The 22,191-nt window shown below is 43.4% G+C and overlaps 1 protein-coding gene and 1 long non-coding RNA gene across 2 annotated transcripts in view; one reads left to right on the top strand and one right to left on the bottom strand.

Moving 5' to 3' along the window:
• The window catches only part of RIMS4 (regulating synaptic membrane exocytosis 4), a 126,934-nt gene that overhangs the window by 32,410 nt on the left and 72,333 nt on the right, over nt 1–22,191 (top strand). The window lies entirely within an intron of this gene.
• The window catches only part of LOC139078080 (uncharacterized), a 17,685-nt gene continuing 12,483 nt past the window's right edge, over nt 16,990–22,191 (bottom strand). The window contains exons 2-4 of the long non-coding RNA XR_011530836.1: nt 21,583–22,191; nt 19,538–19,805; nt 16,990–19,457 (exon numbers count right to left, since the gene is read on the bottom strand). The exon at nt 21,583–22,191 is cut by the window's right edge and continues 286 nt beyond it. This is a non-coding gene — a long non-coding RNA (uncharacterized lncRNA). The remainder of the gene's footprint in view (nt 19,458–19,537; nt 19,806–21,582) is intronic.

Raw genomic sequence — 22,191 nt, 5'->3', positions numbered from 1 at the left:
TAAATGGAAATAGTTGCATGTGGCAGAGGCTACTGTATTAGAGGGCACAACTGTAGGGTATAGCAGGAGGGTATCTGGACTGGGAAACACCACCCATGGTGGAAGATGGGGCATCATCCTGGAAGCAGAGGGATTAAGTGCAAGTCTGCATATAGAAGATTGAGATGCCTTGCCCAGCCTGCCCCTCTCAGGCTTTTTTTCCAACCTAGATCCCCCAATGCTGGCAGGGAAGATTATACTCTCCTCAAAAGAGGGTAGAAGATCCTTCTCTGGAGAATTTGACCAGCTCAGGAGAAAAGCCCTAAAGATACTCACACTGGGGGCTCCCTAATGGATAGACATACGAGAGCTCATAGTCAATGAGGCTTCCTCACATATACACAGTTTCCAGTAAACTGTAGTCTAAGTCCCATCCTTCAATATGAGCGGACAGCCAAGGATCATTATACACTTGAGGAAAGATGCAAATGGGAAAGAGACCAAACAGATAAATAGACAAGCGAAGATCTATGGAAACACATATTTTATTAAATTTCGAGGTCCGTGAAGTTGGATGAGAAAAATGGTCTTTATTTTCATGAAGTTCAACTCAAATTCAGCATTTCCTTCGCTTATGAACACAGGCAACAAAACCAAGTAGGATTAACAGTTCCTATGACTTCATCACCAATAGAAACAGATATTTTCCTGTCACAACGCTATTCCTGAAGTTATCTCAAAATATCATTTATGCTCATCACGACTTTGAAACTACAGTGTTATTAGACATACTGCTAAATCTCCTAATATAGAAGCACATATGTTACTATATGACAGATTTGTTTTTTAAATATTTTGATAACTGCATTTCGATATAAATGATTTCCTTTGTAATCCTATTTATGGAAGTTGATTCATTTAAAAATATTATGCTGAGAAGAGGCCCATAGGCTTCACCAGATTGCAGAGGGGTCCATGGCCCAAGAAGGGTTAAGAAGCCCTGTACTGATGTTTTCTTTAGAGCTACGTGTGGGTGGGGAATGGAAATAATAACCATCAAACACTGTGTTCCAGATTTTAAACCTCATAATTCTAGAGTAGGTATTATTATTTTGATAGCTTTCGTTAGTACTTTGAAATGCCCATTTTGTCATTTCAATAGGATATTTGGAGGGAGGAGAGATGAATTGATGTGTTCAATCAGCCCTCTTGACCCAAAAGTTCAGCTTTCTTTTGTGAAAATAGTACATGCACATCATAAACAAGTTAGAGAAGTACACAGAGGACAGCAAAAATCACCTCCAATCCCACTACCTGTTTGGTGACTATCATTCTAGACAATACTATATGTATATATACATAAATATACGTATACACACGCACAAACTTATATGAAGAGAAATATATGTAATAAAGATATACACCTAATTTTTAACAAAAACAGGATCAAACAGCACATTTATCATTATTATTTTATTTCTTATTCTTTTACTAAATAATACATTGTGTTTGTCTTTCATAGCAATAATAAGAATTGAGGCAGGAAATTATTTTCACCATACGAATAAAGAAACTGAGACTTGAATAATTAAAGCCTTGTCTACAATCACTCATGATAAGAGAGGAAGAACTCTCTTGGTTATTCGAGAACTACTTGCACTTCCAGGACCGTCTGTCTGTGGGGGGCACATCCTGGAGTTCAGCTGGACTGAGAAGCCTTCATCCTCTCAGCTATGTTTCCTGAAAGCTTGTAACCGTATATAACTGGAAATCTTAGCGATTTATGGGGATTCCGGTTCCAGTGCTGGTGACCAATATGCCAAATCCTAACTGAGATCTACTCAATTGAACTGTCACATCCTGGAGCAGGAATCTGGCCTCTCCTAGGCTCCTTTCTTTGTTTCCATTCTGATTCCTTTGTGAAGGAAATGGCAGCAAGAAGCCAGTTCCTCTCACTGACCCCAAAGGCAGCAACTCACCACTAGGTGTCTCCACGGGCACCATGTGCTGCAGTGGGCGGATGGAGAGCCCTTCACACACAGGTTGACTTCTTCATCCTGTCTGGCTGCCAGGAACTGGAGGAAAATGAGCGAAGGTGGACTTCCTGAGGTCACTCCCAGGGTTTATTTAACCTCTGGGCTCCCAAAGCTCGGATCAGCTACATCAGGATCACCTGAGGAGCTTCTCAAAAGCAGTGATGCCAAGGTTTCGCTCCCCGAGTGGTGGATGTCAACCTTGGCTGCACATTAGAATCAGCAGGGAAGCTTGTTTAAAAAAATGGCAGAGTAGATGTGTTATGGAGTGAATGTTTATGTCCTCCCAAAACTCACGTGTTACCTTACCCCCATCCATGCAACGGTATTAGGAGGTGGGGCCTTTGGGAGGTAATTAGGATTAGACGACATCGTGAGGGTGGAGCCCTCATGAACGGGCTTAGTGCCCTTATAAGAGTCACAAGAAAGTGTGCTTCCTTTTTCTGCTCTCTGCCACGTGAGGATACAATGAGAAGTCGGCGGTCTGCAATCTGGAAGAGGGCTTGCACCAGAACCTGACCATGCTGGCACCCTGATCTTAAACTTTCCAGCCTCTAGAACTGTGAGAAATAAATTTCCGTTGTTTATAAGTCACTTAGTCCATGGCGTTTCTGTTGTAGCAGCCTGAACTCTGCTACAACAAGGTGCTCCAAGCTCCTCCATAGAAACATTGAAAAGACAAGCAGAACCTGTCAGAACCAATTTTGTCAGAACTCTGGAAAACCATCTAGGTTTACAGCACTCAAGTGAATGCTGAATCAAGAAAAAAGCAACTTAAATGTGGCTGTGTGCAAGCAGGAAGTGCAGTCTAAGGCAGAGCTGTAAAGAGCTGGATTAAGTGTTGAAGGAGCGCCCAGCACAGAGCCGGTGTGCAAATACTGGGAGGTGTATTTTTTTATGTTTGTTTGTTTTATTTTCGGTTCCTGATGTTCAAGGAAATCTCTGTCAAACCACTAGCTGAACATGAACTAAAGGAACAGAGACTTCATATGACTTCAGTGACTTCATATGACGAGGAATACAGTCTTTGTAAAATAGTTTGGAAAAATCACTAAACAAATGGATGACTGCAGCCTTCAATAATCAAGTTCAGCAAATGCTGGGGAAGGAGAGAATCTCATTTCCAGTTGCCTCATTATAATGTTCACATGCCCAATCCTCAGGAAAAAAATCACGAGGTGTACAAAGAAACAGGAAAGTATGGTCCAGTCAAAGAAACAAAATAAATTGACAGAAACTATCCCCGAGGAAGCCCTAACGTTGGACTTGCTAGCCAAAGGCTTTCAATCAAGTGTCTTAAATATGCTCAAAGAACCAAAGGAAATCACGGACAAAGAGTGAAAACAGAAAAACAATATATGAACAAAATGAGAATATCAACATCCTATCAAGAGATAGTCTATCAAAAGAGATAGAAATGATAAAAAAGGAACTAAGTAGAAATTCTGGAGCTGAAAAGTATAATAACTGAAATGAAAAATCTGATGCCCAGGCCTCGCTCCAGTCTAATTACATGGAAATTCCCAGGGCTGGGGCTCCACCATCAGTAGTTTCCAAAGCCGTCAAGGTTGAGAACCACTGTCCCAGGGAGTCTGTTTCAGGAGGTCCAGGGCTGTGAATCTCAACCATGCAGGCACATTCGCATCACCTGAAGAGCTTTAAAAAAAATACTGATGTCTAGATTCTTTCCCAGATTGGTGAGAATCTCTGAGGGGAGGCACTGGGTATTGGCATTTTGAACAATCTTCCCTGACAGTTCTGATGACCGTCAAGTCTAGAAACCATGGAGAACCCCACATTGTCCAACCGTCATATCTGCGAAAGCCCGTAGTAAACTGAAGTATCATCAAGAGCCCCAATATCTAAAACATGTTAATAACAATTGTTTATTCTAAAATCCGTTGTTGAGGCCATTGAGATTGGAATCATTCATTCATGCATGCATTCATTTATATTAATAAAAATATTTATTGAGGGCTCTGCTACATGCCAGGCCCTGGGAATACAGCAGTGCACAGACACAGCCCCTGCTCTCACAAAGCTTTCATTCTAGCACAGAAGCCATAAATAAACACAAGATTATTTAAGTATGCTAAGCAATAAGAAAATTAAAGTGAGACAAAAAGATAGAGGAGGACGAGAGCTGCGGTTTTGAATAGAGTGCTCAGGGTGCCCCTGACTAGCTGACATTTGAGAAGTGGCCTGAACGAAATGAGGGAGTGAGCGGGGTGCTGGTGGCTATCTGAGGAAGAGCTGTCGGTTGAACAAAAACATTTGAAATCTTGGCTTGAGGATGACAGTCACATCCTCACATTGGCCAGTTTCTTTCTTCTGTTTTGGGTGCCTCTCTCAGCTGAGTCCCATTAACCTGGCTCCTCTACTCCCACTAGCTGTGTGAATTTTGGGCAAACCACATCATCCCTAAGAGTCGTAATATCTTCATCTGTAAAATGCACATAGTAAGCATAATAAGACCTCCCTCCCTGTAGGGTTGCTGAGAAGGGAAAACAAAATAGGGAAGCGTAGTGCGATGGTTAACAGCATGGGTGCTGGAGGCAGACAGCCTGCTTCAGAGTCTGGTGCTGCCATTTTCTAGCCGTAGAACCTTGGGCAAATTGCTTAGCCTCTCTGAGCCCTTGGCTTGTGTGGCCGGCACAATAATGGCTCCCCCAAAATGTCTATGTCCTAATCCCGAACCTGTGAGTATGCTGGGTTCCATGGCAAGAGGGAATAAGGTTGCTAAACAGCTGACTTTAAGATAGGGGGAGTAGCCTGTGTTTTTCAGGTGAGCCCAATATCATCATAAGGGCCCTTAAAAGTGCAAGAGGGACGGAGAAGAGGAGATGCAGAGGGATGTGCCAACAAAGAATGGTCAGAGTGATATGGTGTGATAAGGACTTGACTCATTTTCCTGGCTTTGTATATGAAGGAGGCCACAAGCCAAGGAATGCAGGTGGTCCCTAGAAACTGGAAAAGTCAAGGAAATGGATTTTCCCCTAGACCACCAGAAAGGAATGGGGCCCTGCGGACACCTTGATTTTATTTCAATGAGGCCTGTGTAGGACTTCTCACCTCCAGAACTGTAAGACAACAAATTTGTATTGTTTAAGCCTCTAAGTTGGTGGTAATTTGTTACAGCAGTAATAAGAAACTAATACAGCTTGTCATCTGAAAAGGGACAAAATAATAGTATCTACCACATAGGTTTGTAGGGAGAGTTATATGAATTCACAGCGGTGCCAGGTACATGATAAGTTTTGGGGGTATATAGAATAATGGACCACAAAAAATGTCCACATTCTAATCTCCAGAACCGTGAATGTTACCTTTCATGGCAAAAGGGACTTTGCAGATGTCTAAAAGCTAAAAGTTAAGGATCTTGAGATGGGAAGAATAGCCGGGATGGTCCGGGTGGGCTCAATATGATCACAGGTCCCATAAGTGAAAAAGGGAGGCATGAGAGTTAAAATCTGGAAGGGAGCTGTGACGATGAAAGCAGAGGTCAGAGAGAGAGATCTGGAGATGCTACGCTGCTGGCTTTGAAGATGGAGGAAGGGGCCATGAGCCAAGGAATGTAGGCAGCCTCTAGAAGCTGGAAAGACAAGGAAACGATTCTCCCCTGGAGCCTCCAAAAGGAGCAGAGCCCTCTGACACCTTGATTTTAGGACTTCTGACCTTCAGGACTGTCAGAGAAGACATTTGTCTTGTTTCAAGGCACTGCATTTGCGTTAATGTGTTACAGCAGCGATAGGAAACTAACACAGAGCTCGATACAGGTTAGCTCTTGCCATTAGGTCTGGCCTTCAGCATTATGTCAGACACATGTTAATGTGCTCGATAAACACCAATCACGATAATAGTAAAGACTAGAATTCCCCAGAAGGGCACGCTAGGATGACTCTACCTTTCTGCTTGACTTTTGGCATTCTAAGCATCTGAAAGCACTTTGTTCACAGTTAAAAAAAAAAAAATTCTGAGCCAGCTACTTTGTTACACTATTTAGACCTAATTTCACACTTTGGTGAAAGTTAACAGTTTTCTAACAGGGAGAGGCAGTGGTGAAATGGAACACACCCCAGGGTGGAAGTCAGAAAGGCCGGGTCCTGGTCCCGGCTCTGCCTCTATCTGGCTGTGCCACTTAGGTTATCCTGCTTCCCCTCTTTGGGCTTCATTTTCACATTTAGAAAACAAAGGAATTAAACCAATAATAACTCCCATTATTGGATACCTACGAGGTACAATTTATGCATAAAGTCTCGTTTGAGCTGCACAGAAATTGTGCAAAGTATCATACCCATTTTATAGTTGAGAAAATCAGGAAGTCCAGAGAGGTTAAGTGACTTGCCCAGGGTCACAGAGTCGGTATTTGGCAGAGCTGGGGTTTAAACCCAGGGCTGTTTGACTCCTTTTTGACAAGCCCTTCCACATTTCACACGTTTCGGAAGTCAATGCCATCTTTAAAGGATGTATTTACATTGCTCCTGGTTTTCTCTGTAGGTCATAGTGAGGGTGATGGAGGGGCTGTGAACAGCCCTAAGACCATTCCCTGGGCCTCTCTAACTTTCCACATTAGGGCTCTAGAAATTGGTGGATCTCTTGTGTTTCTGAGAACCTTGACTTGGCCCCTCAGAGGCTTCTCTCACAATGATCCCTTCCCTTTCTCACCTTCCGCAACAGACGCTACTAATTGCTTAACCAATGTCTGTTCTTTCCTTCTTACTCAGAATCCCAATTTCATTTGGATAAAAATGTGCCCGGTTAAAAATGCCTCCCCACGGTCGCTTACAGCTGGAGGTGGTCCCCTGACCCAGTTCTGACCAATGAGAGTAAGGGGAAATTTGGATGGGGCTTCCGGGGAATCTGTTGTCTTCCTCATACAAAGGGGTGGGGAACTCAGCCGGCACATGCCTTTTCCTCTTTGCCTTTGCTTTCATTTCTGCCTGGAAGGTAGGCGAGAGTTCTGGAAGTGGAACAGCTATTTTGTGACTATGAGGATGAGTGCCACCTGCTAAGGGTAGCGAGCAGGAAGATAGACGGAGCTTCGATTCTTTATGATTTCTCCGTAATTTCAGTTCTCTGTACCAGCCTGGACTGCCTGCTTTTAGATTTCTTGTTATGTAAAAAAAGTAATAAAGCTTTATTTGGTCGGAATTTTATGTGCAACTCAATGCAATCCTGTGTTCTCTAAGAACAGTCTCTTCTCTGCCCTGTCGCCCTAACGTGTGGCCTTGATAAGCACCTGTGGTGACCCAAAAATAAACCTGGAGGAAGAGGGATTGGCCGTGGCCATGATTTTGAACTTGCTGAGCCATCATCTGTTCTGTCCATGCTCTGAAGAGGAGAACGATTAATTACACTCTGCTCGGGCAGCCAGAGCACGGAGGCTGTGTCTGTGTGCTCTCAGGGATGCTCAAATATAGCTCAGGCTCCTCCACTGCATTGGCTGAGTGCACAGCACCCGCATGTCAGCCAGCCCCAGTGAAGAGTGGGGACGCTTCTCCTGGGAGGTTAGGGTCTGAAGAAGGGGCTAGAAAGCGGGCACGCTGGCAAGACCTGGCTCAAGGAAACCCGAACTCTTTCCCTCCTGCCTCCTGCAAGGCGAGTGTTACACCTTCTACTCAGCAGATGACAAAACTTGCTTGAGGTCCAAACTGGGACTCAGAGGGTGAAATGACCATGTGTCGGCCCAGTTATTTGGTTACATGCAACAGAAGTGCACTCTGTTTCACCGGAGAAAAAATAATTTGGGGGAAGAGTGTGAGATGACTCACCGGATTGCAGGCAAGGCTGAAAAACCAACGAGGGACAAAGGGAAGTGTAGTTCCAGGAGGTCTGGGGAGCAGGAACAGGGATCGGGACGACACAGCTTGGGTCAGGAGCCCACTGCGCAGTTAAAGGAGGGCGGGATCCCTTGACGGACAGTCTTTCTAGATAGTACTGGGAAGAGCGGTTTTCCTGAAGCAACCCGAGGGGTTGAGAACCAGAAGAATGACAAGAGGATGTTGAGTGATAAAAATAAAAAAACATCACTGTGGGGGGTATAGAATCGGTCAAGGGCATGAGTTTGGGGAGCTGGCTGATCTTAGTTAAAATCTTAGCTCTGCCTTTTACTATTGGGCAAGTCAAATAGTCTCTTTAAGCCTCAGTTTCCCCATCTGTGCGTGACAAAGATGAGACATGTTTAAACCCACTAGAATATAAGCTCTTGAGGACAGGGATTTTTGTCTTTTCCTCCGACTGTCACATCACCAGCACCCAGACTAGTGCGTGGCTTATAGTTGGTGCTCTATACATGTGTATTGAATGAATGAATGAACTTTACATTGGTCCCAGAATACCTCTTAAGTAGAGAGCTATTTTGTTGAAACTATGATATGATAGGTGACTGGAGTGGAAAGTGAGCGCCCCCCACCCCACCTCACTGCCTCACTCTGGAAGGGAGAAGGAGAAGGAGGGGGAATCTAGGCAGACGCTGAGATAGATAAAAAGATACACACTCTGTAGACTCTTTCCCTGACACACTCCCCACCAGCACACTGACCTGCTTACTCACATCACAGTCACTCTGCCCTCATCCCCACCAGCGAGGCTCTTTAGCTGAAAATGACAATCCCACGTTGAGTGCAAGATGGATCCATTCCAGCAATCTCCAGGACTTCCTGCCATAATGTTGGCGTGTTAAACTCCACTCACAGGGTTGACGGGGGAGAAGTCTGAAGTCACCGCGCCCCTGCGTTTCACAGGGATCAATGACGTATAGAGGCAAATAGGATAAATTACAGCCCTGGGGTACATGTTCATTGTTTAAAAAAAATACACACGGCAGGACTTCGCTGGTGAAATGAATGTATTTCAACTCTCAATCATGTTTTCATCCACCTGTCTTAACAAGATGAAATTCTAAGTTGTTTCGTTCCCCAGGGCCTTTGTAGAAATACAAAGCATAAACGAAAGAGACAAGCCTTGAAGAAATAGGGATTTGGTTGTCCTTGGTCCCTCCAACAACCAGCACCTGTGCCATACGTCATCACCCTCAGAAGCACCACGATCGCCATGACCCCAGTTACCACTGCCACCACAGTTTACCACTGTTGCGCCATCATTGCCACCATCACCACCATGCCGCCAATTACCATCAACACCACCACCACCACCCCAGCCAGGACCAATGTTGCCAGCAGCAGCAGCAGCACCACTACCACCACCTTTAGCACTTCTAGCATCTCCATCTCCATCATCTTCACCATAAAGTTATCATCAGCACTGCTTCCGCTGCATAGTAAATGATACTGGGGCCTCACCCAGATGTGCTTTACCAGGCTGGTACACTCATCCCTCAGCTGCTGTGAGAGTTGGTTACTCACAAGTCACAGCTGCCCCCTTCTCCTAAGAAGTCTCCTCGATCAATGGAACTTCCTTTCCAGGATGTGCCTGGGAAGTTACATCCCTGAAGGCAGCCTGCATCCAATGACTGACTGATCGGGATAGATAAAGCCCCCAGGCCCTTGCCTCATGCTGGGACAACTCTGTCAGAGTGTTCATGCTCCGGAACTCTGTGTGGGAGCAGGCTGAGGCTCGACTTCAGCTGACCCTACCCTTTTGGCCTAGCTTTCTCCCCTGTCCTACTCTGCTCCCTTCATCCCCTAACGAGTTTCACGTGAGAAGTCCCTTGATAAATCACTCCTACAAGAATCCCATTTCAGACTTGGCTTCATGAGAATCCAACCTCAGATGCACTACACCCCTTTAATTACTGCTCCAGCAGACGTTTTTGGAACGCCTTTCTTGCCCATATCCCCTTCTTGGAGACATTCTACCTGCACAGGCAGTGGTGAGCTGGAGGAACTGGCCAGCTCCAGCTCATGGGGGCCAATTGCACACATTCTTCCCAACTCTGCATTCAGTCACATCACGTTGATAGCTTGCAATCAGCCATGGTGGGAGGATTTACACCATGAGAATTGGCAAAAACATTTTTTATTGTTTGTTTGTTTTGGAGTGCTGATTGTTAAATATTTACCAGTACACCACTGGGCACAGCTGGCCATACAATTCCAAACATTTGATGGAATTCTAACACTAAGTTATAACTTAAGGGGCTAAGATCGACCCCTATCCCTGGAAGAGTTATCCACAGGCTACCAGCGGCATGTGAATTATGTGGCCTGGTGAGAAAAAAATGGCTTAGGCCAGCGGATAGCTCACAGAATTGGGAAATCAATAAAGTATGGTTAGTTGGCAAGGAGAACTGAATAATGATAATAAATCATAACTACCACTTGTTGAGTGCTAAGCTAAATTTGTGTTGTACTAAGCATTTATGTTGCTTGCATTATCTTGTGTAAGTCTTATAATCCTCCTTGCAGGAATATTATCACCCCATTTAACAGACTGAACAAGCTCAAGGGGGTAAAGGCCTTGCCCAAAGCCACATAGCTTGTTGGTGGAGCAACTGCAATTTGACCCCCAGTCGTTCTGGCTGCAGAACCTGTGCTCATAACCACTCATGGAGCAGATCTGGGCCCTAGACAGGCAAAAACCATAGGCACGTGATGTTATAAGGGTGTAGAAGCTAGAGTTAGGTAGAATGTGCTCATCAGGATACTTTGGTTTCGAGTTGTAGAAACTAAACTTGAACTAGCTTCAATAAAAAAAGAGTTCTTCATTGGCTCAAATCCATTCTTAGGAGGGGCAAGACTGGGGCTGGCCTTAGGGCTGACTGGAAGAAGAGTCTGGAATTCAAAACCAAGCAGTTCTCTCTCTCTCTCTCTCCTTTCTGTCCCTTTTCCTGTCCCCTCTCTCCATCTCTTTCTTTGTTTCTCTGCATCCTGTCAAGGAGGCGTTGGGGTAAGGCTGTCCCAGCTACCACGAGCCCTCAGCCCCATCTGATTGCAGAGGGTGGTCGTCCAAGGCATCCAGAGGGTCGTGGGAGCCTGCACCCAGATTCATGCCAGGTGACGCTCTGATCCATGAGGAGACAGAGAGATTGTGAAGAGTACTAAAAATCTTACAGATAGGGGATGGTCGCCAAAGCACCTTATCTTCCTCTGACTGGGATGCCTGTACTCACCCGCAGTTCTTCCCGGGCAGCATGGGGTGTGAGGTCAAAGAGACGTAGTGTAGGCTTGGTGTCACAGAGATCTGGATTCTAACAGTGGCTCTCCTGTGCCTACCCAGCACATCGCCTGAGAGGTATTTCATGGTTAACTGGCCGTGTGACTTTGGGCAAGTCACTTCAATGCTCTGAGTCTCAACTTCCCCATCTATAAAATGGAGATGATCATCATACTTAGCTCACAGAGTCATGAAGATTAAATGAATGAGGCAAAGCACTGGAACATAGGTGGCGCTTAGTCACTGTGAGTTCCCATACCCACTCGCTTTTCCAGCAGAATCGGCTCTCCTCTGTTATGCCATTTCTAACTAGGCTGGTGGAGTGGCCTCCATTCTTACCCAGGGCTGTAGGCTAAAGGGAAATATATGATACTAAAAATATCTGGATGAGCCCCTAATTCTTTGCTCTGCCAGCAGTTACATAAATCCCAAAGTCATCTCTATCTTTCCCTGCCACCCTGGCTAGCCTCCAGACCAATGAAACATTGATGGTGTAGCTATACTTAACTTTTCTTCCCTCTTCCAGCCAAGTCTTGGACATCAGTTCTCTCTAATAAAAAATTTAACCCTCACATTTACGGAGTTCTTCAGTTTATGAAGCACTTTCCGCTTCACTGTTTTCAAATACTCATTATAGGAATTAGAGCAATATGGAAAAGCACGAAGAAGAGAGTAAAAAAGTCAAGTGATCAAGCTCAATATCACCAGTGATAAGTCATGTTGACGTCATGTGCCCCTGATATGACGTGATGAGAAGAGACATCACTTTTGTGGTCTTCTTCCCCCAAAACTATAGCCTCAGTCTAAACTTGAGAAAACATCAGACAAGCCAAAATTGAGGATATTCTACAAAATATCTGACCACTACTTTTTGAAAGTGTCAAGGCGGGGAAAGCCAAGGAAAGACCAAGAAATTGTCATAGGCCAGAGGAGACCAAGGAGACATGGCCTCTAAATGAAACATGGTACCTTGGTTTGGAAACTGGAACAGAAAAAAGACACCCATGGAAAAACTGGAAAATCTAGGGGCCAGCCCGGTGGCACAGTGGTTAAGTTCACCCGCTTTCCTTTGGCAGCCCGGGGTTCGCCAGTTCGGATCCTGGGCATGGACATACTCACCAATTATCAAGCCATGCTGTGGCAGGCGTCCCACATATAAAATAGAGGAAGGTGGGCATAGATGTTAGCTCAGGGCCTATCTTCCTCAGCCAAAAAGAGGAGGATTGAAAGTGGATGTTAGTTCAGGGCTAATCTTCCTCAAAGAAAAAGAAAAATTGGAGTATCTGAATGAAGTCCATAGTAGAGTTAAAGTATCATACTTTAACATATCATATTTCTTGGTGTTCTTGGTGAAATCTGAACTGGTGAACCCAAGGCCGCTGAAGCAGAATGTGTGAACTTAACCACTGCACCACCAGGCTGGCCCCCCAAATTTCTTAACTTTGATAAATGTACCCTGCTTGTGTAAGATGTAAACACTAGAGGAAGTTCGGTGGAGGGTAAATGGGATAGCACTTTCTGTTCTATCTTTGCAACTCTTCTGTAAATCTACAATCATTTCAAAATTAAAAGTTTAAAAACGAAAGCAAGCAGAAAAGCCTGACATTCACCTAATTCAAATGAAATGAACAGTGCACATATACAGATAATCAGGAACAATTTTATAAAAATGTTTTATATTATCACATTCTTCTTAAATTTTGAAAGATATTTCATTTATTTTACTTGGATTTAACAGAATTTTTTAAATGAAAGTAAAGATGAAAGAATTTCTCAACTTTAGTTAACTATTTTTCCACCCAAAGAGATATTAGCCCCTCAAAGATCCCTCTGGAAAACATCAAGAGGTTGCAGCCATCATTGTTTTTAACCATCTAATTCAATTTTAGATGGTGATTACCTCCAGTGAAACTCCCCCAAAGAAATTGGCACTGTTACAATTTTTCCCAGCTCTCCTCCCCAAACTTCCTGTTTTGTATTAGTTACGTTATTATTTTTACACTGGTGGGTGAATCAGTTAAAGATTGGTTTTAGTGATGACTTACCGAAAACCTAAACAGATAGTAGTTTAGATAAAGAAATAGTGAAGCATTAGGCACCTAGTGTCACTGCTTCAAGGATGTCAGGACTGGGTTCTCTGCAGTGCCCCTGGGGTTTTCCTCATGATTGCAAAACAGCTGTTGTAGCTCCAGCCATTATGTTCTTGTTTCACACAGAAAGAAGGAGAAAATGACTCTATCAAGAAAGGAAAGCTTTTCACAAGTTCCTAGTCTATATCTCATTGGCTGTAACTGTGTTATATGACACCCCTAGCTGCAACAGAGGCTAGGAAATGTGGAATTATTTTACTAGGCGCATTTGATGGCCCCAATGACACTGGTATTTCTTAGTAAGGAAGAACCGCTGATTCTCAGTTATTTTTTCCTGTTTTATGTTTAAGCATATTGTAATATTTGCAGGTAATCTTATATACCAGAGCTTCTTTATACCTAAATTCTTTATTTTGATCCACCTCTTGGCTGGCAGAATTTCATTGTTGGGGCGAAGCCAGGCCAGGATCCCAGGAAGCACTCACAGAAACCTGTGGTGCACCTCCTTAATTTCTCCCCTGCCCTGGAGTCAGATTCTAGTGGAAAGAAAGAGTCAAGGTGGCCCAAACCCTTATCCAAGAAGACGCTGTCCCTTTAAAAGAGAGAGGAGGCACGGATGGCTCACTGTCTCCAGAAAAGGCTTCTGATTGACAGCTAAGTGCTCCCTGGAGGCCTGATGTCATTGCCACTGAGCAACAGGCATCTGACCACTGGCAGCAGAACAGTGAGTTGTTGCTGCGACTGGGGTGACCCTGTGCGGCACCCACCCAGCAGGATGTTCGAGTCAGAGGAGTTTGTCTGAGGGGCATTGCTCTTGGTCCATCCCGGGCACCTCAGGGGCTACTCAGCTTTCCCACCAAACAGGACTGGCTCCTCTCCTCCATTCTCTCCATCCTTGGAACCGTGGCATCCCACTGCCTCAGGGGGGCACTCAGGACTGGAGACCCTTCAACAGCTCTCTCCATCCCGAGTTCCAGGTCTGACTACAACCAGTTCTCACGTGCATATTCTCCTCCCCTGCCCTCCTCTAATAATGAACTTGGTGTTATTTTTTTCTAATTATAAAGATAATGCAGGCCTATTGTAAAAGAAGGCAGAAAAGAAAATACTGAATAGTATAAAGAATAAAATGAAAATTATACCTAGCAACAACCACTGCTACATTTTTCTACTCTTTTTTTTCAGGACTTTTTCTATGCATTTATGAATTTTTCTTTTTTAGTGATATATCACTTATGTAAACTTATAAAAAGCACACAGATTTTAACTATACGACTGGATTAATTTTTGTATATGAATATACCTACGTGACTACAACCCACATCAAGATCTAGAACGTTTCCAGCACCCAGCAGACTTCCCAACTGATGAGCCCCTCACCAAATATTGATCACCGTGGACTACTCTTTCCTATTTTTGAACTTCATAAAAATGGCACATATGCATTTGTAAAATTAAGATGGAACGTTAACTGTTTGACATCATGTTTTTTTCCAATTAATATATCATGAATATTTCCCCATGTCATTATTCTTTCACAAGTTATTATTAATGGCTTTATATTTTATCATATAACTCTACAAGATTTATTTCATTATACCTCAGTTTTTTGCACATTTAAGATGTTTCTGAACTTTTGCTATTTTAAACAGCACTACGTGGAGCATCATTTTTACACACAGTTTCCTGGAGGGTAGTATAGCGAGGTGGTTCAGAGCGTGGGTCTTGGAGTTAAAGAGACCAAGGTTTGAGCCCCAGCCTGTCACTTCCCAGTTGCTTGAACTTTTGCAATTTCCAACACCTCTTGGAGCCTCAGTTTCCTCACCTGAAAATGGACACGATCATACTTATCATATGTTGCAGTCAGGGCTGAATGAGTTGAGTGTAAAGTGCTTAGCATGTTTCCTGGCATAGAGTGAACACCCAGAAAATGTTAAGTTGCTATTATTCATCTTTGTGTTCACTTCTAATTATTTCCTTAGGAAAAATTCCTAGAAGTAGAACTGCTGGATCAAAAAGAGTGCTTGTCTTCAGGGTTTTTAATGCAGTCTGCCAAATTGCCCTCCAGATAAGCTGTGCCAATTCACAGAGCTACCAGCTGTGCGTGAGGGTGCCCTTGCACCACTCTCTCTCTCAACGATGAGTATCATTATTAAAAAAGTGAGAGAGAGAGAGAGAAAAAAAAAGAAAGAATCAGATTCAGGTGGAAAAAAGAAACCTTGCAAATTAGATAGGGGGAAAAATCCCTTATCGTTTTGCTTTCTAGAGAGGTTGACTGTTTCTTTTTTTCTATCAGCCATTTGTTTTTCTTCATTTGGAATTTGCCTGGCCAGGTCTTTGCCATTTTTTCTGTTGGGATGTGTGCTGGTGTTTCAATAACTGGACCACTACCCAATTCCAGGAGTCCTGTTCTATCCGGCATGGGCTGCAGTTCCGATAAGAGGGTCCCTGTTCCCAAGTTCCCACCTTGGTGGTCTACCTGATTTCCTGGTTCCTCTGGGTGTGGGCTTCTGCTTCTTTCTTGCCAGGACCGCTTGCTCTCTGACTATCCCTTTTCCCCACACCTTGCCAGCCTGAGATGTGTAGGTGCCCAGAGCAACTAATAATTCAATGTCTCTTTTTCCCCTTAAATACATGTTTGTTCAATATTTGTTTAGAAGAGAGGCTGGGTGATGCATGAAGGAAGAGCTGAGAAGGAAGACTCCTTGTGGCAACAGGCAATTCCGCTCTGGCCCCAAACTTGCATAAGAGGCTTAATGAAACTAGAGCTCCAAAGTTCAGCAGACCTGTCTTCCTTAGAAGGCAGGTTAACAGTCTGAATCTTCCCCTCTCCCCCAACACCCCAAGCAGTTTTTCAAAGTATCACCTTTAAACAGGTATAGTGAGATCCTCGAGAGGAATCCAGGCCAGTATAATTCTCTCCATCTCATTTCATCTCTAAAGCCGTTTTAGAGCCCCACGGTTGCTTAGCACCTTGGGTAGATTGGCACTCTTGGCAGCTGCCCACCTGTTTATTGCTTTACTGGTTCTGCCTAGTCCTTGTAGGAGCCTGGGTTTCTGAGATCTTTGGGGTCATCCCTTACCAAAGAGATGATCCAGGAGGCAGGGTCATGAAGGGAAGAGTATAGAAAATCTGGCCATCCTGATAGAAGACACCATTCCCATCTATTAAACTGGAGAATATTTTTTTAAGAAAAGAAAAAGAGAAGGAAAGTAAATAATTATCTAGAAATTAACTTAACCAAGCATGCCAGAGAAAATCTACTAAAGAAGATTTTTGTCTCCTGGATAAATGGAGAAATATACTATGTTAGAATTGGATAAACCAATACTAAAATTTGCATGGAAGAAAAATTTCCACAAGCAGCTAAGACAAGGAGTCTCAAAAATGAAAGCAAAGGTGGGAATCTCACTCTGCCAGATTTTAAGGCATATTATAAAGTCTAATTTTTCCAAATGTGCTATTAATGCAAGAACTATAGACCAATGGAACAGAAGAGAAGAACCCAGAAACACACCCATGTATATGGATATTTGGTGTAGGGTAGAGATGGCAACATAAGTCAGTGGGGAAGGATGGATTATTTTCCTGGTTTGGGGGGAAATGGCTCCACGGTATGGAAAAAAATAAAATTACATCCTATTTCACACCATATTAAAAAAAACCTCAGAGAGTTTAAGAAGCTACAAAAGAATTGAAAGGCAAATCTTTATAATATTGAGTTAGGGAAGCATTTCTTAAATAAGATATGAAAAGTCCAAACCATAAAGAAAACGATTGATGGATTTCTGTTTAATAAATGACGTCACAGACAAAGTTCAGGAATGATTAACAGATTGGGAAAAGGTATCTGCAGCATATTTGCAACAACAATCAATAAAAGGTTAAAATCTGAATTATATAAGAAACTCAGTGGTAAATTAGCAAGGAAAAATCTGACAACCCAATAGAAAAACAGGCAAAGTCACTGTCTGAGGAGCTCAAGTAGTGAATAAGCATGTGAAGAGAAACTCAACTTAATAGTAACCATAGACAGAAAAATGAAAACAATAATGACATATTGCTTTATATTCATCAAATTGGAAAAAAAAAAGGATACTATCAAGCGCTGGCTAGGATGTAGGGAAATGAAAACCTCATGCCTTGTAAATTAGTGTAGCCATTCAGAAGAGTAATTTCAAATTATTTGGTGACACTGAATATATTTTAATCCATTATTTTTCAAATTGTGGGTCATGACTCATTAATAGGTTACAAAATCAATTTAGTAAGGTGTGATCGACATTAAAAAAGAAAGTTGAATTAAATAGAATAAAACACATCACAATACTTTTCTTATAAGAAGGGTATATTTCACGAAACTTGTCGTACTTGAGTGCATGGAGGGGGCCTTACCAGATTATGATGTAAAATGTATTCTTACCATGGGTCACAGTCAAAAGAGTTTGAAAGACACTGCTGACCCCACCACCCAGCAATCACACTTCTGCATGGAAACTCTAGCCCAGATAAAGAGAGACATATGAAGATATTCATCACAGCATTGTTTATAATAGCAAATTGATGGCAACCCATTATAGCAGTCTGAAAATAAATTTTAAAAATGAAGACAGGGGCCAGCCCCGTGGCTGAGTGGTTAAGTTTGCGCGCTCTGCTTCAGCGGCCCAGAGTTTCGCCGGTTCAGATCCTGGGCTCAGACGTGGCACGACTCATCAGGCCACACTGAGGTGGCATCCCACATGCCACAACTAGAAGGACCCACAACTAAAATATACAACTATGTACTGGGGGGATTTGGGGAGAAAAAGCAGAAAGAAAAAAAAATGAAGACAAAAATTAAACAGTAGTTAAAACGAATAAATTAGAGTTACATAAATTAGCACAGATCGCAAAACAGTATTGATTGAACAAAAAGGGGCAATAGAATAAAATATGCTATAGCACAATAGCATTTACATGAGATTTTAAAAATGCCCTCTCAAGGCAATATTATATATTGTTTGTGGATACACATATATGTAAATAGATGTTTCGAGGGTGGATTGTCTACATTTATACATTGTCTAAATTGACACATCAAAGTGGGTGTCTGGCGGTGGTGGGGAGTGGGAGCTGTGAAATTGTGGGATTATGATGGCAAACAACAAAAAGTCACAAAGAGAATAGCTGGTTTTCGAGGATGGGGAATAACATTGTATGCTCCTGGAGAGTGCAGAGCGGCCCAACATCGTTAGGCGAGATTTGTCCGGACTTATTAAAACATGCTTCCTTGGGACCCAGCAGTTCCACTTTCGGTGAAGTCTTCATGGATGTGTTAGCAATTTAACTGCAAGAGTATTTTTTAAAACCTTAACACGAGAGCAAAAAACGGTAGGGATTAGTTAAATAATATGGAATGTTATTCAGTAATTTAGAAGAGTGACATGGAGGTATATTTATTGCTGTGGGAAAATGTTTATGATAGAAAGCTAAGTGCAAAAAAATGAAACACAAGCATGAAACTACTTACAGTACGAGACCATTTAAAATGCGCTTATGTGATATATAGTCTAAGGAAAAAAGGAAGAAAACACATCAGGTTTAAAGTGGCTATCTTTAGGTAATGTGATTAAGATGACTGTCAATTTTTCCTTTGTGCTTATTTTTTTCTTAACATTTCTAAAATGTGCAAAAATTATTTTTGTAATAAAATTCATTTATTTTGATTTGAAAATTCAGCAGGTTATCCAGATGCTTTGTCAAATGGAAGGAACTAGGCTGAGAAGAGAGAACTAGGCATGAAACTGTCAGGATGGGACACTAGGAGAGGGGCAAGGGCAGAAGCAGGGAGAGTGAGAAGAAAGATCTAGAAAACAGAGGGCCTTGAAGTGGTGATTTATAGGGACTCTGCAGTTTGGGGGCTTGGCCAGAAGGGAGTGGTTGAAGGTGCTGAGTCTTGTCCCTGACCCCAGCCCTCCCTCCTGCAGACAGCTTGCCAGTTTTCAGACGCCTGGTGGCCTGGACTCCAACATCTCCAGACCTTGATTTCCCATCACTCTCCTGTTTGTCAGCCTGGGAGTAGGGATTCCCCAAGTATGGATACTGAGCCCTGTCCACCAAGTGGGACCTCAGCTACTGTCAGCCTCAGCTGGGTGCAGCCAGAATGAGATAGGGCAGGATTCCTTGAAGGTCAGATGTAACAGCCTCAAGTCTAAAGGGTACATAAGGGAGCCATCCAAACGGTCAGGACCTGGAGAAGCACTGGGACAGAAAGAATGTCTTAGTGTCAAATTATCACAAACAATTGCTTAAAAATGCACACCATACATTGATTATCTCACACTTTCCATAGGTCAGGAGTCTAGGCATGGCTAAGCTGGGTCTTCTGCTTCAGGGTCTCTCACAAGGCTGCAGTCAAGGTGTGGCCAGGGCTGGGGTCTCATCTGAAGGCTTGACAGGGGAAGAATCTGTGTCTGAGCTCACATGGTCATTGGCAACATTCAGTCCCTCTGGACTTTTGGACTGAGGGTCTTAGTCCTAGCTGGCTGTTGGCAAGAAGTTGCGCTTGGGCATCCCCAATATGACCACTTGCTTCATCAATCATACAAGCTGAGAAGGCAAGAGAGTATGTCAGCAAGGTGGAAGTCATCATCTTATGTAATCTAATCATGGGAGTGACATCCCATCATATTTTACTGGTTGGAAGCAAATCACAGGTCAAGCTCACACTCAAGGGGACCCACACTCAACAGTATTCATGCCCTTGTGTGTGGGCACTGATCCAGGAGGCAAGAATCATCTTAGAGTCAGCCCCCAAAAAAGGGCAACCTAGAGAAAGACAAGCTGAAGCGAGATGGTCTGAGACTCAAGGGCAGGATGGGGACCCCTGGTGGTAGGATGACCAACCATCCTGGTTTGCTCTAACTATCCCAGCTACAGCACTGAAAGTACTTCCTGGGAAAACCCTCTGTCTTTGGGAAGCCAGAACCGTTGGTGACCCTTCCTAGTGGAACACAAGATGGTTTTAGATAGTATCACACTAAATAGCATCACAGAGAAAGTCTCCACTGGGGGCTACTGTGTCTTATCGCTTCTCTAAGACTGTCAATCAGCCTTTAATCAATGAGATTCCGACTTCAGACTCAAGCCTTCTGCAGCCCACAGTATCTCTCTAGAATTTAATAGAGTTTCAGTTTTGTCCTATTTATTTCTTTGGTTCCCTTTCATTTATGGCAAATGATACTGGTTCTTCATTTACAGCAGTGATATAAAATTTTTATCTCAAATAAATGTATCTAAACAAAAAGTAAGTCAATTTAAGGAATAGTAACAAAGTAATAATACTCGTGGCCTGTGAATATTGCACAAATCAAGAAGGCCTATGGCATGTCCCTACTCTCCTCCGGATTACCTCTCTGAGATCGTGTCTCACCACCTTCCCCTTCATTCATCCTCACCAGCCACACTGGCCTCCTTTCCGTTTTCCCAACAGTCCAGGAACGCTCCCATCTCAGGGCTTTTTCACTTGCTGTTCCCTCTTCCTGTGGCACTCTTTCTCCAGTTATCTGCTCGAGTCACCTTTCAGGTCTTTCCCCAAATGTCACCTCCTCATGATGCCTTCCCTTGCCATGCTGCATAACATTACAAACCCCTCTCCAGACACTCCCAGTTCTCCTCTGACTTATATACTCTTTTTCAACAGCACTTACTGCCATCTGACCACTAGAGTTTTTACTTATTTCTCTTTATTGTCTGTTTCTCCCATTAGAATATCAGCTTCATGAGGACAGAAGTTCTTGCCTGTTTGAGCATTGTTTTCTGTCCTCCTTAGGATCTAGAACAGTGCCCGGCTTAAACAAGGTGCTCAGTAAAGATTTACTATCTAAGGGCTCTGTGATGTGTGAGAGTCAGCCTGGTTGGGAGGTACAGGCTGGGGAGACGGCCGCCATGACCTTACTTCTCCCCTGGATGTTTCTCCCATGGTCCGGGGCCTGCACCCACATTCCTCTCTCCTGTCTGCCCCTTTCTTCCCTGAATCAGAATAAAAGACACTTGCCATTAAAATCTACCTTTAGAGGTGGCTTGGAGAAGCTCTGGCGGAGTCTGGGGTTACTTGGTTTCAAGAAACAAAACAAGGAAGGGGTTTTATTGAAGGGATGAAGCGGGGTGTCAAAGAGTCATTGGCGGGAAATATACGCAGGTGAGTATATCCATTGGGATGCTTTTGGTGACAAAGAGCAAAAACAAAAATCCCAAAGCAAAATGTATTAAACAACACGAAATATATACGCTGAGAATTACGCTAAGCCACTAAGTAGGGCAGCTCCAAGGTTGGTTAATTCGGTGGTTCAATGACATCATTAAGGATCTGGGTTCTTTGTTTTACCTGCTTTACCATCCGGTGTTTCAGCTTTGTCCTAATTTAGCTTTCCTCCTGGTTGCAATGAGTGTACGTCCAGCAGTGGAAAAGGTAATGTTCCTATGTGTCTATTTTTCAAGAGTGAGGGAATATTTCCAAGCGGCTGCTTGCCTCTCTCCCCCAAATTTCGCTCACATCGCATAGAAGAACAGCTATGTTGTGGAGGGTGAATTACCCAAATCAAAACAGAGGAAGGGACAGGACGATGGGCAGGCGACCCACCATGTGTGTTTCGGATGACCTCATGAAGACGTGGAACTGGAAACTGAAATGTCAGGCACCACGGCTGCCTCCTCCCTATTTCCACAGCTCTGTTTTCTCTGCTCATCTCTACAGAGTTCTTTTTCACTCCCCTGCTTCTCTGGGCAGTCTGGCTTTCTTCACCTGACATGGTCCATGGCCCAGACAAGGTTCCTTTAGCTCCAACTTAATTTCTTCTCCCAGTTCAAGGACTAGCACCCAGTAGTGAATGTATTAGCCAGGGCAGGCTAATTGCCAAAACAAACAAGTCTGAAATCTCGGTGACTTCAAACAGTAGAATTTTATTTCTTGCTTACATCACAGTCCAGTTTGGAT

Source organism: Equus przewalskii, chromosome 21, assembly GCF_037783145.1.
Source record: "Equus przewalskii isolate Varuska chromosome 21, EquPr2, whole genome shotgun sequence".
NCBI classification, from domain to species: domain Eukaryota; kingdom Metazoa; phylum Chordata; class Mammalia; order Perissodactyla; family Equidae; genus Equus; species Equus przewalskii.
Note: the sequence above shows the minus strand (reverse complement) of the source record. Positions and strands in the feature narration are given on the sequence as shown.